This window comes from Enhydra lutris, unplaced genomic scaffold (genome assembly GCF_002288905.1).
Source record: "Enhydra lutris kenyoni isolate GAN:26980312 unplaced genomic scaffold, ASM228890v2 scaffoldscaffold101, whole genome shotgun sequence".
Taxonomy (NCBI): Eukaryota; Metazoa; Chordata; class Mammalia; order Carnivora; family Mustelidae; genus Enhydra; species Enhydra lutris.
This window is the reverse complement of record NW_019154185.1, coordinates 1,537,811-1,552,900: the sequence shown is the minus strand read 5'-3', so window position 1 is coordinate 1,552,900 and position 15,090 is coordinate 1,537,811.

Sequence of the window (15,090 nt, the reverse complement as noted above, 5' to 3'; positions counted from 1 at the left end):
TTTACAGATAAGGAAACTGAGGCCCAGGGAAACGAAGGAACAGAAATACAGTCCCACAGCTACTTATGGATTCTCAGTCCAGTCCTCCTCCAGCACTGTAAATTTAAGCTGAATTTCATCTTACAAGTCATAAAAGATTTAGACATCCCCTACTTCTAAGCTCGTAGTTTGGGAAATCCATCCGAGTCATACAAATTCCGTTATTATTCTAATGAGAATGGTAGTAGACCACTTTGTAAATATGAAGAACTATATTAATGGCTGGGGCTCGGAGCGAGCCCAAGATTCATTTGGTTTCGTAATTGGGTTCTGTTACTTTAAATGTAAAGTGGGTCTATTCACTCCAAATCCCACTTAGAAGTGGTAAGAAATACAATATGTCGCATTATCCTACAGGAAAAGAGATGTTTAAATCAGTAGTAAATCATTCAGAAGTGCATTTTATTTAAAATCAGAAAAGGCCCATCAGCGCCCTACTGCCAAGCTTCTGTAATACAGTTCTGTAAGATTCATAGTTTTAACGGCGTTTTGGCTGGAGAAAAGGGGATCTCCAGTGTATTTCCCAAATAAGCAGCTTTAATTACACTTTTTAAAAAATGACTTATTTCTATTTTTAGAGTGGAAGGAGGGGGAGGGGGAAAGAATGTCAAGCAGACTCCCTTGAGATGTGGAGCTCCATCTCACGACCCTGAGATCATGACCTGAGCTGAGACCAAGAGTCGGATGCTTAACCGACTGAGCCACCCAGGAGCCCCTAATTACACATTTTATTTTATTTTGCTTTGCTTATCTATTTGCTTATATATTTTTAAAGATTTTATTTATTTATTTGAGAGAGAGCGAGCACGAGCAGGGTAAGGGTCAGAGGGAGAAGCAGACTCCCCTCTGAGCAGGAAGCCTGACTCGGGGCTCAATCCTGGGACTCTAGGATCATGACGAGCTGAAGGCAGATACTGTTAAGCCGCTGATTATTTATTTATTTTTATTTTTAAAAATTAAAAAAAGATTTTATTTATTTATTTGACAGAGGTCGCAAGTAATAAGATTTTTTAAAAAGATTTTACTTATTTATTTGACAGAGATCGCAAGTAGGCAGAGAGGCAGGCAGAGAGAGAGGGGGAAGTAGGCTCCCTGCTGAGCAGAGATCTCGATGTGGGGCTTGATCCCAGGACCCTGAGATCATGACCTGAGTCAAGGGCAGAGGCTTAACACACTGAGCCACCCAGGGGCCCCTTATTTATTTATTTATAAATATTTTACTCATTTATTTGAGAGAGAGAGTGCATGAGCAGGGAGGAGCAGCAGAGGGAGAGAGAGAAGCAGGCTCCCCGCTGAGCAGGGAGCCTGATGCGGAACTTGATCCCAGTACCCTGGGCAGACGCTTCATTGACTGAGCCATCCAGGTGTCCCCCTCATTACACTTTTTAAAGGAGAAATCTGGGTAAATGTAAGGAGATGATCAGGTTTCTCTAAGCAGATCTGCTTTAAAAATAGAAATGATTTGATGAGTTACTTCTGCCAATAAAGCCTTTTTGCATGGTGCTTCCTTCAAAATGTTTAGGATCATTAAATTTGCAAGTCGTTGGGTTGAAGTTGTGTGCATTAAGGTGGAATGCATCTCATTTTGTAATTATGCATTCGATGTCTGTCTTTCCCTCTGGGCCAGCTTGTCTTCCCAGTGCTGTACTGTCAGTGCACGTGCGTGCGCGTGTGTGTGCAACACAAGGTCTGGCACATATAGGCTCTCAGTGAAGTTTGTTGGAAGGATAGGCACATAAATCAATCTGTGAGGTTTCAGCAAGGCTGCATAACTCAGGCAAGCGTCAATATTGCAGCTGGCGGACATGGCTTTAAGCGATAAGAAAAAGCCTGGCATCGGGAGAGGAAAAGTGTGCTCACGTACACTTAGAAATTGTTTGTTCTGAATCTCAGCCGGGTGAATTTCTGACTTTTTGAACACAGGTTTACACAATGGAAGAACATATCACATGTTGGAGGCTTTATGGATTGGTCCTCATGTTGAGTTTTACCTTTCTCTCAGGTAAGAAAATGGATTCTTACGATTTCTTTCAATGTCTCATGTGCAGTAGCTTACAGAAATAAACCATTTGAAAAGTTGTGGGGCTGCCTCTCAATGGCTTCCTTGTGATCAATATGGCTGTAGGATAGGTTGAAACTTCAGTAAATGAATCCATTCACTCAGGATTGTGTAAGACTGATTGAAAATTGGCCTCAAGTGGACAGTAGTTTGGACTATTGTCTTTGACATTTCTTTCTTTATTTTTTTCCCTTCCTTCCTTTCTTTTTTTCTCTCTCTCTCTCTTTCTTTTTTCTTTCTTCCTTTCTCTCTCTCTCTCTTTCCTTCCTTATTTTTTTCTTTTATTTTTGATTAATTAAGTAGACTCCACACACAACGTGGGGCTTGAACTCACAACCTTGAGATCAAGAGTTGCATGCTCTACTGACTGAGCCTCCAGTCTCTGTCCTTGACATTTTTTATAAGATTTTATTTATTTATTTGTCAGAGACCAAGAAAGAGAGCATGCACAAGCAGGGGGAGCAGTAGGCAGAGGGAGAGGGAGAAGCAGGCTCCCTGCTGAGCAGGGACCCCCCCCCCCCCAATGTGGGGTTTGATCCCAGGACTCTGGAATCACAACCTGAGCTGAAGGCAGATGCTTAACAGACTGAGCCACCCAGGCATCCCTGTCCTTGACATTTCTTTTTCTTTTTTTTTTTTAAGATTTTATTTCTTTATTTGACAGAGAGAGATCACAAGTAGGCAGAGAGGCAGGCAGAGAAAGAGAGGGAGAAGCAGGCTCCCTGTTGAGCAGAGAGCCCGAGGCACGGCTCAATCCCAGGACCCTGAGATCATGACCCAAGCTGAAGGCAGAGGCCCAATCCAGTGAGCCACTCAGGTGCCCCTGTCCTTGACATTTCTTAGTGCAACTCTGAAATGCCATTTGGTAGCTAATGCACACCCAGTAGAAGCTTTGAGTTCTCTCTTGGGCTGTTTTCCCTCATACAAATGTTTTATTTATTTATTTCAGATTTTACTGATTTATTAGAGAGAGAGAGAGTGCAAGCACGAGGTGGGGGAGGGGCAGAGGGAGCGGGACAAGCAGATCGCCTGCTGAGCAAGGAGACTGACTCACCCCAGGACCCTGGGATCATGACCTGAGCTGAAGGCAGATGCCTAACTAACTGAGCCACTCAGGCGTCCCAAGCTTTGGACTCTTGATTTCAGTTCAGGTCATGATCTCAGGGTCATGAGCTAGAGCCCCAGGTTGGGCTCTGCACTCAGCCGGGAGTCTGCTTGTCCCTCTCCTTCTCCTTCTATCCCTCCCCCATTCGCAAGTGTGTGCATGCATGCTCTCTCTCCTCTCTCTCTCTCTCTCTGAAATAAACAAACAAATCTTTAAAAAAATTAATGCTCCCTAGAGCATGATGATACCATTTTTTAAAAGATTTTATTTATTTATTTGACAGAGATAGAGACCACAAGTAGGTAGAGGCAGGTGAGAGGGGGAAGCAGGCTCCCTGCTGAGCAGAGAGCCTGATGCGGGGCTCGATCCCAGGACCCTGAGATCATGACCTGAGCCGAAGGCAGAGGCTTAACCCACTGAGCCACCCAGGCGCCCCACCATTTTTCTTTTTTTAAGATATATATCTTATTTTTTTAAAAAGATGTATTTATTTATTTTGAGAGAGAGAGAGTGTGGGTCAGGGGAGGGCAGAGGGAGAAGGAGAGTCTCAAGTTGACTCTGCTCTGAGCAGGGAGCCGGTGGCAGGGCTTGATCCCATAACCCTGAGATCATGACCTGAGCCAAATCAAGAGTCAGATGCTCAACCTACCGTGCTATCCATGTGCCCCTAAGACATATATTTTAAGTGCAACAATTTTTTAAATTGTTTTGTTTGGTCACTATTCTTTTCTTTTCTTGTATTTGACCTTATTTTATTATGAGATCATCTTTCTGTCCTTTATTTGTATATGGCAACAAGCATAGACTAGAGATGGGGAAACCAAAGTATGCCAAAAGCTGGTCACCAATTCACAGGGACAAACAGGCGTTTGTTTTGCAGTGGCCCAGATCTTGCTTAGGCTCTGTGACAGGAATGGAGGTAGATTCTGTCTCTGTGTTTATTCTGCAGTGACTAGATGATTAAGACAGTTCAACTGAAGTAGCCCATAATTTAGAGACTTAAGGAAAAGGTTGCCTTGGAAAATTGCAATCTCGTCCATATTAAGTAAATTCAGTTGATAACATTGTTCATTTAGCACATCAGTCTTTAGCTAAAAGGTCATACATGTCAGTGAGTGACAATCCCTAATGAAATAGACCTGTGGTTTAATTTGAATAGTCCTCACATTGAGAGCTAATCTTCTGGAAAAATACCAAATCATCATCACCATCAACAACAAACACTGACTGCCTTCTTGCTGTGTGCAGGGCCTGATGGGAAACCACGTTTCTCATAATAAAGCTTGAAATGGGACCTATGGGGCACAGTGGCAACTCTGTCACCTGGCCTTGACTACCTGCTAAGATGTTGATTTATCTTTTCCTTTGTCTGTTTCCTCAAAGGCAAGAAACTATTTTTGCCATTTCTTTATCCAGAATGTCCAGCACAGGTCTTGACATTCAGGTTAGACATTCAGTACTTATTTGCTGATTTAATAGATTTATTTTATTTAATAAATCGATGCAATTTGAAATCGCACAACTTTGAACACCTGTATGGTGGTAGTATATAAGACACAGACTCGAAGTGGGTTATTATTTTTTTTAAAGATTTTATTTATTTATTTGACAGATAGAGATCACAAGTAGGCAGAGAGGCAGGCAGAGAGAGAGAGAGAGAGGAGGAAGCAGGCTCCCTGCTGAGCAGAGAGCCCGATGTGGGGCTCGATCCCAGGACAGTGGGATCATGACCTGAGCTGAAGGCAGAGGCTTTAACCCACTGAGCCACCCTGGCGCCCCGGGTCATTATTATTATTTTTTTTTTGAGGGCTCCTGGGGCATGAAATAGAGGGATCCAGGAAGAGGGCGATCTAGAGGTCTTTAGTATAGTCATGAAAGAAAAAGTGGGAGTGTGTCGTACTGGAAAATTAGAATGAGTTTGAGAGCAATGTCATTGGTCAATGGAAATTATGATAGATATGCAGATCTGAACCCTGAAGAGATCACTTCAAAGCATTCACAAGGTTTTGCAGGCTAAGTCTCAAAACCATAAATCAAGACAATGACTTTTCTAGGTTATCAAACAGTTAATTCTAATTGTTCTTCAATTGGTAAGAAACTCATCATTTTCTTCCCTGGGGAGTGGGGTGGTGGGTGGTGTGGGGAAGATCCTGTCCTTGAAACAATGGCATCACTAAGGTTCAGTCTCCTTCAGTCTCCAGATAAGTCACCAGCTTCCCAACTGTGAGGGTCATTGTGAGATAGAGGGCCAGGGTCAACACTAGACCAGGCAGAGGGTGACTCAGATGCTCTGACTGGATGGAGCCAGAGTGTGGAGCAAAACCATGTTCTTGGAAGAATACCTGGGGTCAAGAAGAAGAAATGAACCCTGACATAAAGTCTAAGGGTTGAGAGCAGAGCCAGCAAGAAGGGATGAAGGCTAGGTCAGGAACTGAACAGTTGCAGAATGGAGCAGGAGATAAGGAATGAAGCTGCAACAGCCTCCTCACTGGTCTCCCTGCCTCCACTCTTGTTCTGCTATAGCCCATTCCCAATATGGCAGCCAGAACAATCCTTTCCTGCGTCAACTTAGATCATGTCACTCTTCTACTCAAAACCTGCCAATACGTTTCCATGACAATTAGAATACAATCCAAACTCTTTCATTTCATAAGACCTAAAAATCACTGCATGATCTGGTCTCCCACTGCTTCTTGGGCCTCATTTCTTCCCATACTTCCACTCTCACTCCACTCTAGACACACTGGCTTCCTTCCTATTCCTTGAACATACCAAGCACAACTCTACTTCAAGGCCTTTACATATGCTATTACCCATGTCTGGGTGACTCTTATTCCACACCTTTGTAACCCTAGTTGTTTTTAGTCTCCTAGAAATAAGTAAAAAAGACTTTTCCCTCAAGGAGGTCTTCCTTAACTATCCTATCTACTATAGGTATTCCCATCATCTCATCCCTGTCCCTCCCATTAGCTAACTCATCAGCCTATTAATTTCCTTCAGAGGGCTTTTCACAGTTTGTAATCCTTTAAAAAAAAAGATTTTATTTTTAAATAATCTCTACACCCAACACGGAGCCTGAACACACAACACTGAGATCGACAGTCTAATACTCCACCAACTGAGCCAGCCAGGTGTCCCACAATTTGTAATTGTTATATTTGTTTATCAACTACCTCTCTCTTTGGAATTTAAGCTGACTACGGCCAAGGACCTGGTGTGAACGTGAGTTCACTCTATCACTGTACTCTAGCACTGACACATAGTTGGTGCTCAGTGACCATCATGGTTGAGTAAATGAATTTTCCAGGGTGCTTCTGGTTTTATGAGTAAGGACATCCATTTTGTTTGGTGAGACATAGGCTTTGGGTACAAAATTTGAAGGAAAATCACATTACCTATGTAGGGGTAATTTTCTGCCTCTTATTCTGAGAAGAACGCCTGGCAGGCCACATATGTGGTCAGCAACCTGGGTCCTGGTGGAGGGGATGTGTTGGATAAGTCGGTGACTAGTGACTGGTGACAGAAATGAGGCTCAAGGGGCACCTGCGTGGCTCAGTGGGTTAAGCCTCTGCCTTCGGCTCAGGTCATGATCTCAGGGTCCTGGGATCAAGCCCCACATTGGGCTCTCTGCTCGGCAGGGAGCCTGCTTCCCCCCCCCTCTCTGCCTGCTTCTCTGCTTCTTTGTGCTCTCTCTCTCTCTCTCTCTCTCTGTCAAATAAATAAATAAAATCTTTAAAAAAAAGAAATGAGGCTCAAAGTTGGATGTTTTTATAGTTGGCAGATCTGGTTTACCAGATTAGCTGGTTACTCACAAGACCAGTGGGAAGCGTAGGCAGTGGGCGGCAGGCATAACTCCAGTTCTCTGTGGCTATTCACATGATGACCACCGTGTTGTGGGTAATGGAGCTGCCCAGTATCAGGCATCTATCCCTTATATCAACTCAGACAGCCATGGGTCTGCTAGACTGGGACCAGGTCTACAAAATTTTTCAAAGCTCCTGACCATTCATTTGCAAGGGTTTGTGATACTAAGAGCCAAAAGACTCCTTGTGCAAGTATAGGTTTTGTAAACTATGGAAATGAGTGTCTGCCCACTATCCCCCCACTTTTTAAAAGATTTTATTTGAGAGAGAGAGAGCATGAGCAACACAAACAGGGGGAGGGGCAGAGGGAGAAGCAGACTCTCCACTCAGAAGGGAGCCCAACATAGGGCTCGATCCCAGGACCCTGAGATCATGACCTGAGCTGAAATCCAGAGTCAGACACTTAACCAACTGAGATATCCCAGGCGCCCCTGCCCACTCCCATTTTATGAGTGACTAGTGACATTTCCCAGTTGAGGTAGGCTTGGTGTACCCTTGGCAGAATCCCCATCCTCAGAGTGGCCAGATTCTTGACAGTATCCATGCAGCCAATGCCTCTGGTGAGTCCTTTCCCTAAAATTTGCTCTCTCTTGTCTCCCTCTTCTGAAAGGAAGTATCTCCAGGTGATTAGCCGGGCCTTGAGCCTTATTCAGTATGATGAGTTGAATTGTGTCCCCCCAAATTCACATGTTGAAGTCCTTTCCCTCAGCACCTCAGAAGGTAATCACAGTTGGAAGTAGGGTCATTACAACTGTAATTAGTCAAGCAAAGACAAGGTCATACTGGAATATGATGGCCCCTAATCAGACATGACTGGTGTCCTTATAAAGGGTGAAAATGTGGACATAGACACACATACTGGGAGAGGGCCATGCGGAGATATAGGCAGAGACTGGGGAGACGCAACAGTAGGTCTCAGAACACCAAATATTGCTAGTGAACTAGAAACTAGGAGAGAGGCGTGGAACAGATCTTCCCTCCAGAGCTCTTAGAAGGAAAAGATCCTGCTGAGACTTTGACCTTGGCTTGTAGGCTCCAGAACTGTGGGACAATAAATGGCTGTGGTTTAACTCCACCGGCCTATGGCACTTCGTTATAGCACCTAAACAACGCACGCATCACTGCTCAGTCAGACTCTCTGAGTAAAACAGAGGAAAGCAGGTCACCTCATGGGGGAGAAACTGTGACCGGGTCATGCCTCCAGTATCTGACCACGATGAGCTTTGTCTGTCCGCTCCTCCTGAAATGGTTCAGGGCAACACACTGTAACATCTCCGTCCCCTACCCTCTGAAACACTTTAACATCGTGAGGAGACACTCGGCCAAAAGAGGACGGAGAAGCAAATACAGGATGTATCTGATGATTACTCAGTGCTGTCTTCAGAAAATTCAGGGCCTTTCCTGGTTTTAAAAAAAGAATCCCTTGGATTGCCTCTCTCTTGAGGTTCTAAACCTTTTACTCACTGACTTTTAAAACGACTGTATTTGTTACTTTCGGGGTCTGATAGGAAGAGGGAACTTTCCCCAGAAATTTTCCAGAAAGTTCTTGGGCAAGGCGCCAAGTTCAGGTTGCAGTCCAGAACTTCTCATTCTATGCCAAATGCTTCACCCACTTCCCTGATACCTTTGCACGAGGAACAGTCCTAGAGTCCAACTCAGTGCCCTAAAAGCAGGGCAAACCATTTATTCAGAAAATAGCTATAAAGGACCCACTATGTGCCAACTGTTGTGCTGGGCACTGGAAACTGACACTAGGGGGCCAAGACTCAGGTTAGGCCCCCGCCGTGAAGAATCAGAGAACATGAAAGTTGAAGTATTCTGGGAAAAACCAGCACTGGTGAATGCTTCACGAATTCAGGTCTGCTTAAAAATTGTGTAAACACGACATCACCAGGCAAAGCAGCTTGGGAACCTCACAAAAGGCAAAATAAAATTACATATTGAGTAACAATTGTGGCAAGAGTTTTATTTTCTTTTCCCCAGGCTCTGCCAGAGATAGGCCTGGAGCACAATGTTTTGCTATATCACTCTGCTAGAGAGTTAAAAAGCAGTACCTGGCAGACATAGCCATCACAAGAAAAGAAATCTGCAGACCAAGATCCCTTATGAATATAGATGCAAAATTCTGTTTTAAAAAAGATTTAAAAAAAAATTTTACGTAATCTCTACATTCAACATGGGACTTGAACCCACAACCCTGAGATCTAGAGTCACGTGCTCCGCAGACTGAGCCAGCCAGGTGTACCTGACCCATCCCTTTTTTTAAAAAGTAAACTATATGCTCAATGTGAGGCTTAAACTCACAAACCTGACATTTAGAGTTGCATGCTCTACTGACTAAGCCAGCCAGGCTCCCTTAGGTGCAAACATTTTTTAAAAATATTTTTTTAAATTTAAATTCAATTAGCCAACATAGAGTACATTATTAGTTTCAGAGGTAGAGCTCAGTAATTCATCAGTTGCATATCACAACCAGTTAGATGCAAAAATTCTTTTTTTAAAAAAAGATTTTATTTATTAGAGAGAGAGTATAAGCAGGGGGGAGCAGGAGAAGGAGAAGCAGGCTCTCCACTGTGCAGGGAGCCTGATGCAGGGCTCTATCCCAGGACTCCAGTATCATGACCTGAGCTGAGGGCAGACACTTAACCACTGAGCCACCCAGGCACCCATAGATGCAAAAATTCTTAACAGGGGTGCCTGGGTGGCTCAGTCAATTAATCGTCTGCCTTCTGCTCTGGTCATGATCCCAAGGTCCTGGGATCAAGCCCTGTATCGGGTTCCCTGATCAGCGGGGAGTCTGTTTCTCCCTCTGCCTCTTCCCCACCTCCCCTGGCTCGTGCTCTCTCTCTCGTTCTCTCTCTCTCTCTCTCTCAAATAAATAAAAATAAAATCTTTAAAAAAATTCTTAACAAAGTATAGCAGACTGAATCCAGCAATATATTTAGAGGATTATATACCTTGACCAAGTGGAATTTATCCCACAAATGAATGCAAAGGTGGTTCAACATGTAAAAATTGATCTATTAATGTACTAAATCACATTTACAGACTTAAGGGGGGGAACCATATGATCATTTTAACTGATACAGGAAAACAGTATGACAAAACCCAACACCCTTTCATGATAAAAATGTAATGTAATAAGAGCATCGATGGGGTTCCTCGGTGGCTCAGTGGGTTAAAGCCTCTGCCTTCAGCTCAGGTCGCGATCTCAGGGTCCTGGGATCGATCCCTGCATCTGACTCTCTGCTCAGTGGGAAGCCTGCTTCCCCCTCTCTCTGTCTCTGCCTGCCTCTCTGTCTACTTGTGATCTGTCAAATAAATAAATAAAAAATCTTAAAAAAAAGAGAGCATCTATGAAAAACCCACAGTAACCATTATACTTCATGGTGAAAAACTGAAAGCTTTCCCCTATGATCAGACACGAGATCAGATTGCCCAGGTTCCCCACTTGCATTCAACAGTACACTGGAAGTTCTAGCCAGAGCATTTGGGCACGAAATAGATATAAAAGTCATCCAAACGGGAAAGAAAAAATAATACTATGTCTATTTGTAGATGATATGATCTATTTGTAGATGATATGATCTTACAAATAGAACATCCTAAAGAATCCACAAAAAATATATTTAAGTTAATAAACACATTCAGCAAAGCTGCAAGATATAAGATCAACACAAAAAATCAGTGGTATTTCTATGCGCCGGCAATGAACAATCTGAAATAAAGTTTAAGAAAACAATTTTAGGGGCGCCTGGGTGGCTCAGAGGGTTAAGCCTCTGCCTTCGGCTCAGGTCATGATCTCAGGGTCTTGGGATGGAGCCCCGCATCAGGCTCTCTGCTCAGCAGGGAGCCTGCTTCCTCCTTTCTCTCTGCCTGTCTCTCTGCCTACTTGTGATCTCTGTCTGTCAAATAAATAAATAAAATCTTAAAAAAAAGAAAACAATTTTATTTACAATAGCATCTAAAAGAGTAAAATACCTAGGAATAAATATAACCAAGTAGTTGAAAGATTTCTACACTCAAATTACAAACATTGCTGAAAGAAATTAAAAAAGACCTAAGTAAATGGAAAAGATCCCATGTTCACGGATTTAATAAAAGATAACAAGATATAATATTAATATGTCAATATTACCCCAAAGAGATTTCCAGATTCAATGCAAGCCATATCAAAATCCAATGGCTTTTTTTTTCTTTAAAGATTTTATTTATTTGACAGAGATCACAAGTAGGCAGAGAGGCCGGGGTGGTGGGGGGGAAGCAGGCTCCCTGCTGAGCAGAGATCCTGATGCCGGGCTCCATCCCAGGACCCTGAGATCATGACCTGAGCCAAAGGCAGAGGCTTAACCCACTGAGCCACCCAGGCACCCCTGGCTTTTTTTTTTTTTTTACAGATATGTAAAAGCTGATTGTGCAATTCATATGGAATTGCAAGGGACCCTGAATAGCCAAAATGATCTTGAAAAATAACAAAGTTGGAGAAACCATACATCTAGATTTCAATGCTAACTGCAAAGCTATGGTAATCAAAACTGTGTTATTGGCATAGGGACAGATATAGATTAATGGAAAGAATTGAGAGTCCAGGAAGAAACCCATGCATATACATATGGTCAATTAATTTTCCATAAGGGTGTCAAGAACATTCAATGGGGAAAAATAATTGCTTCAACAAATGGTGCTGGCCCAGCTGGATGTGTAAATACATATCCATGTACACATGTATATATGTGTATACACATAAACACATAAAAAGAATGAAGTTGGACTCCTGTCTTCACACCATGTACAAAAATTAACTCAAAATGGATGAAATTTCTAAATGTAAGAACTACCACTATAGAAATTAGAAGAAAGCACAGACATGGGCTCGGATTTGGCCTTGGATGACCTTTGGGCTTGGATGACCTTGGATTTGGCAAAGGAGTCTTAGAACTGACACCAAAAGAAGGAGCAGCAAAAGAAAAAAAAAACAGATCAATTGGATTTCATCAAGATTAAAGATGTGTGTATCACAGGACAGCATCAAGACAGTGAATAGACAGCCTAGAGAAGGGGAGAAAGTATCTTCAGGTCACATATCTCATAAGGTTCTAGTATCTAGAATATATAAAGAGTGCTTACAACTCAACAACAAAAACAGGAACAGCACAATTTAAAAATGGGTAAAGGATTTGAATAGACATTTCTCCAAAGAAGATATGCAGATGGTCAACAAGCACATGAGAAGATGCTCAATGTCATTAGTTATTAGGGAAATGCAAATCAAAACCATGATGAGATACCACTCTCACCCTCTGCAATGGTTATAATACTAATTTAAAAAATGGAAAACAACAAGTGCTGGTGAAGAGGTAGAGAAATTAGAACCCTTATAAACTGGTGGTGAGAATGTTGAATGGCTGCTGTGGAAAACAGTGGCTGTTAAACATAAAAGTTAAACATAAAATTACTAAATGACCCATCCTAGATATATAGCCCAAAGAAATGAACGCATGTGGGGCACCTGGGTGGCTCAGTGGGTTAAGCCACTGCCTTCGGCTTGGGTCATGGTCTCAGGGTCCTGGGATCGAGCCCCGCATCGGGCTCCTTGCTCAGTGGGGAGCCTGCTTCTCTCTCTGCCTCTGCCGGCCTCTCTGCCTGCTTGTGATCTCTGTCTCTCTCTCTCTCTGTCAAATAAATAAATAAATAAATAAATAAATAAATAAAAAGAAATGAACGCATGTTCAAATTGAACAAATGTCATGAATGTCCACAACAACACTGTTCATAATAACTAAAAGGTGGGGAAAAAAACCATTAATGTGTCCATTAACAGATTAATCAGTAAATAAAATGTAGCATATCCATACAATGGAATATCATTCAGCCATTAAAAATAATGATGTACTTGGATGTCTGCCTGATTCAATGGGTAGAGCGTGCGACTGGATTTCAGGGCTGTGAGTTTGAGCCCCATGTTGGGTAGAGAGATGGCTTAAAAAGAATATCTTAAAAAAATAACGATCTACTGATGCATGCTAAAACATGGATGAATTTGGAAACATTATGCGAAGTGAAAGAAACTAGAAACAAAAGGTCACTTGTATGTTTCCATTTATATGAAATGTCTAGGATAGTCAAATCCATACAGACAGAAAAGTAGATTAGTGGTTGCCAGTGGGAGTGAGGAGGGAAAGGGCCATGACTGCTTAATGGATATGGGGTTTCCTTTTGGGATAATGAAAATGTTCTGGAACTAGATCATATGATGGTCAGATACCATCATGAATGTACTAAATGCCAATAAGTTACACACCTTAAAAAGAGTAAAATGGCGAATTTTGTGTTATGTGAAACAGTACAAATAAAATGGTGCCTGGGACTCCAAGGGCTGTAACATAGCCGTTTGTATGAGGCTTATGATAAGGTTTTCCAAACATGGAAAAACGCTTCTTTCACCTTGTTAAGTGAGAAAAGCAGGGTACCAAACTCTCCATGCAATGTGATCTTGGCCATGTAGAACAAACAAAACCTGTACCCGGAAGAAAAGAAACGCTAAAGGAAATTTACCAAAATGTTGTCTCTGGGTGGTGGGACTCCGGCTGACTTTGTTCTCATCTTTTTACTTTTCTAATGCTTGCCATGTTTTCTTTTAAGAAAGCATGTACAATATCACTTTTATAATGGACAAAACACCTTTTTTTGAAAGCACGGACAACAATAAATGTAATTTAAAATAAAAGGAAACAGGATAGAGGCAAGGAGACACAGAGGAGCCAAATGAAGAGAGAGCACGCTTCAGGGGAGCAATCATGCAATTTGGACTTGAAAATTGCCAGGAAACAGATGGCAGTGTCCAAGCAGACATCTGCAATGGATAGTTAAATCATATGCAAAGACACAAGTGGCCTTTGAAGCAGGCCCTGGAGAGGCCCAGCAGAGAAAGCTGCTTGCCTGGCCAAACAGAAGGGCAAAGCCTTTGCCCCCACCTCGTTGCAGCCTGGCCTCCTCTGAGCCCTTGCTGGGAGCCCAGGTCGGGGGTGGGGTGGGGTGGGGGGGCTACAGCAGGGCTCCGTGCAGATGTGCTTGGCTGTGTAAGGGTACAAAAGAGGTTGTGGGAGAAGAAAGAGACTTCTAATCATGACAGCGGCAAACATAGCAGCTGACGTTTACCTGGGGCTTCACAGTTGATAAACATTTCACATACATAACATAAATGGCAGTTACATTACTGCATCATCCTTCGTGACGGCCCCGCCAGGAAACTAATTAGTATTCCAATCTTAACCATGGAGGAAGGAGACACAGAGAAATGACGTGGGTTTGGTGCACACTCGCATAGCGCTCACTATGTGCCGCTGTCCTCAAAGCTTTCTCGTGCATTAATTGTCCACGTTGATGCAGCTAGTAAGGGACAAAACTGGGACTCAAAGGTGCGTTTTTGGATTCCACTACGCTATGCTTCTGCTGATATCTAAGTAGGACTTAGCTCTGCCTGCAGAATCTCAAGTATGGCCCCAAGTGGTTCTGTCCATCCATCCATCCATCCATCCATCTTTATTTTTCTGATTTTATTTTTTTAAAAGATTTTATTTATTTATTTGACACACAGAGAGAGAGAGAGAGATCACAAGTAGGCAGAGAGGCAGGCAGAGAGAAAGGAGGAAGCAGGCTCCCCGCCGAGCAGAGAGCCTGACTCGGGGCTCGATCCCAGGACCCTGGGATCATGACTTGAGCTGAAGGCAGAGGCTCAACCCACTGAGCCACTCAGGCGCCCCTATTTTTCTGATTTTAAATTTGACATATGATTGCATAAAAAGTACAAAAATTACTGAAATAAATAGCATAGAAAGCATAAGTCCCCCTAAATCTCACATCTGAAGATATTCATTCTTTTTTTAAAAAGATTTTATTTATTAATTTGTCAAAGACAGAAGGAGATAGAGCGCACATGTTGGGGGAACGGCAGTCAGAGAGAGAAGCAGGCTCCTTGCTTGGCAAGGATTCCAGTGTAAGACTCGATCCCACGACCCTGGGAT